Source organism: Triticum dicoccoides, chromosome 6A, assembly GCF_002162155.2.
Source record: "Triticum dicoccoides isolate Atlit2015 ecotype Zavitan chromosome 6A, WEW_v2.0, whole genome shotgun sequence".
NCBI classification, from domain to species: Eukaryota; Viridiplantae; Streptophyta; class Magnoliopsida; order Poales; family Poaceae; genus Triticum; species Triticum dicoccoides.
The window spans coordinates 150,150,747-150,154,070 of record NC_041390.1 but is presented as its reverse complement, the minus strand read 5'-3'; positions in this window follow the sequence as shown (position 1 = coordinate 150,154,070).

Genomic DNA, 3,324 nt, shown 5'->3' with positions numbered 1-3,324 from the left:
TACTCCCTCCTCGTCATGGAGAGCGTCGGGATGATGAATATGGCCACCGGTGGTGGATCCCCCCTCCGACAGGGTGCCGGAATAGGGTCCCGATTGATTTTTGGTGGCTACAGAGGCTTGCGGCGGCGAAACTCTCGATCTAGGTTATTTTCTGGAGGTTTGGGGATTTATAGGAGAGGTTGGTGTCGAGAACAAGTCAGTGGGCCCCACGAGGCACAGGGGCGCGCCCTAGGGGGTGGGCGCGCCCTCCACCCTCATGGGGCCCACGGGACTCCCCTCTAGTAACTCTTCGTTCCAGTATTTTTTATATTTTCCAGAAAAAATCTCCGTTGATTTTCAGCGCATTCTGAGAACTTTTATTTCTACACAAAAATAACACCATAGTAGTTCTGCTAAAAACAGCGTCAGTCCGGGTTAGTTCTAACCAAATCATACCAAAATCATGTAAAAATATTATAAACATGGCATGAATACACCAAAAATTATAGATACGTTGGAGACGTATCAACCTTCGGGTTCCCATCTCGTGTCGAGTACCCCGAGTTCTTTGATGATGATGATGACATCCGCCAGGAGTGATTTCATTGGTGTTCCTCTCGTTCTTCACCCCTTTTTGCATGTTGTTGTCAAAGGGGGAGAAGTAGTATCTTAGTATATGGTCATGCTATGTGTTTGGCTATTTGTGTTAGCTATTATTCAAACTTGTTGTTGCTACTTATAGTACTTTCGTTTGAGACTATGTTATTATCCTTGTGGCTATGAAATGTTCTAGTCTATGTGTTATGGTGGTTTCATATGTGCATGTCTCTCACATTTATATGTCTTTGATCTACATATGTCACCATGAGAGTTTGTGCTATACACCCTAACATATTCATCTCATGCACACAATGAGGGGGAGCTAAAAGCAAATAGAAACATAAACATATTTTGTATTTTTTTCTCTCATGATTGTCAATGATAAATTTATTTATTGCATCTATGACACTACATGTATGATTGTCATCAACAAACAAAAAGGGGGAGATTGAAAGTGCAATCATGCCCTTACATCATGTTTTGATGTTGATGACAATCTACATGTGGGGGACTAAATATGTTTGTCAAGTAAATCTCAGGTATTAGTTCCCGGTTCATCAGTGTGTGGATCAAGAGCATACGAAGTGATTTTACTCAAGGATGAAGTATCAAAATTGATTACATATTTGTTTTCTTGAGTATAGGATCCCACACTATTAAGAGGGGATCGATAGGGTTAGTTTAAGGCTTGCTCTTGCCACAACCCTCCGTTCCAAATATGCTTTTGTTCCATCTTTATATTCTCTAGGATGTTTCTGTCTCTGGCCTGCCGGATGTCCGGGCCTCACACTGGATATCCGGCCAGTAGGCCGGATATCCGGACCTAGCTATCCAGAAAGCATCTGTGCTGGTGCTATTTGCCGGATGTCCGGCCCTCTATGCCGGATGTCCGGACTTTCCTTGCACCCCGGATTTCTGGGCTTCCCTGCCGGATGTCCGGCCTGTGCTATCCAGAGGCCGTTTTAATTTGGTAAACTTGCCGGATGTCCGACCATGTGCCGGATGTCCGGGGTTTCCTGATATGCCGGATGTCCGGGCTTGGCCCCCGGATGTTCGACCCCTCTGTTTTCTTCTTTGCTTCTGCCTTGTTCTTCGAATGCCTTGCTAGGCCGGATGTCCGACCCCTAGCCTGGATGTCCGGCCTGCCCATTCACTTACACTACAACGGCCACATTTGTGCTCACACTATATATAGCCCTTCTTCCCCACGGGAGAGGGTTGACCATTCACTTTGAACAAACCCTACAACGCATTTCACTCTCTCTCTAACTCCTACACACCAAATCTTAGATCTCCAAGGGATTTGAGAGCATTTGAGAGAAGTTGTCCTATCAAGTGATAGATCCACTCCTTCCACTTCTTTGCACCAAAGGAATTTGTGATTTGAGCAAGTCTTGAGTTTTTTTCCCATCGTTCTTGTTACTCTTGGAGGTTGGAGACTGATAGGCGGTAGGAGTCTTTCGGAGAGGAATCGACCATTGTGATTACCCACGGAAAAGACTGTGAGGGTTTTGAGACCACCCCAAGGTCTACCACTAGTGGTTGAGAAACGCCTATGTGGTGTTGTCTCAAAGGGAGAATATGGTGAGCCTTCGTGGCGTTGGTGTGCCTTCGTGGTAACATCCACCTCTCTAATGGTGACGTAGCTTCCCTCCAAGGAAGTGAACATCGACATACATCCTTGTCTCCCGGAGTTGCGGTTACTCCTAACCCTAACTCTCTACTTGTGGTTACCTGCCTCTTAGCACTCACTTATATCATATTGTGCTTGCTTACTCACGTACTTGTGTTACTTGTTTATCTTACTTAGCTCTTAGCATCACACTTGGAATTGTTAGGCTCACTTTCATATTCCGCATTATTGCCTAAAATTGCTAAGTAATAATTAAAATTTCTAATTGTACCTATTCACCCCCCTCTAGGTCCATCTCGATCCTTTCAGTCGGGTTGCGAGTATTTGTTATTTGTGTGCAGGTGCCGTTCACGTAGTGTCGTGTGGTTCTCCTACTGGTTCGATAACCTTGGTCTCATCACCGATAGAAATACCTACTGTTGTTGTGTTGCATCATCCCTTCATCTTGGGGAAATACCGACGTAGTCCAAGCAGACATCAAGACCCCAAGGTGAGAATAATTGGGATGTCAACAGGGATGGCTTTACCTTGAAGATTACATGTATTCATTAGTTGTTAATGCTTTGATCCGATTCTGTATTAAAAGGAGCATCTTAATTACCCTTAATTTTCATTGGGATCCCGTTGAAACTAGAGGGTAGCATAAAATATGTTGTGCAAGTTCTTATCGCAAGCACGTACAACTACATACGGAATACATGACTACATATGATTGATGATTTTGAGATAGTTGGTTGTTGCTCTATGATATGACTATTGCATAATGAATTTCATCTGAACAAAATTCACTATCTACTTCCATGCATGTGAATTCCCTCCCTGTTACTCCGCTACACTTGTGAGTCATCAATTAGCTTCCTCAAATCCTAGAAGATCAACAAACTTGAGTGGCCACGGAGGGAGATCGGGCAAGATTTTGTTTTAGGCAACAAATGAAGGTGAGAGAGGAGCAAGAGGTTGGTGAAAGGAGGAAGAAGCTCCTCCTTATATAACTCCCAAATCCAACCGTTATGTGCAGAATTTGCACTGAATGGTAGTACTACTTCTGCGAGCGTTACTACACCATCCCGTTAGGAAACCGCAGAAAAGCCCCTAAGCCATAGTAGGTCCGA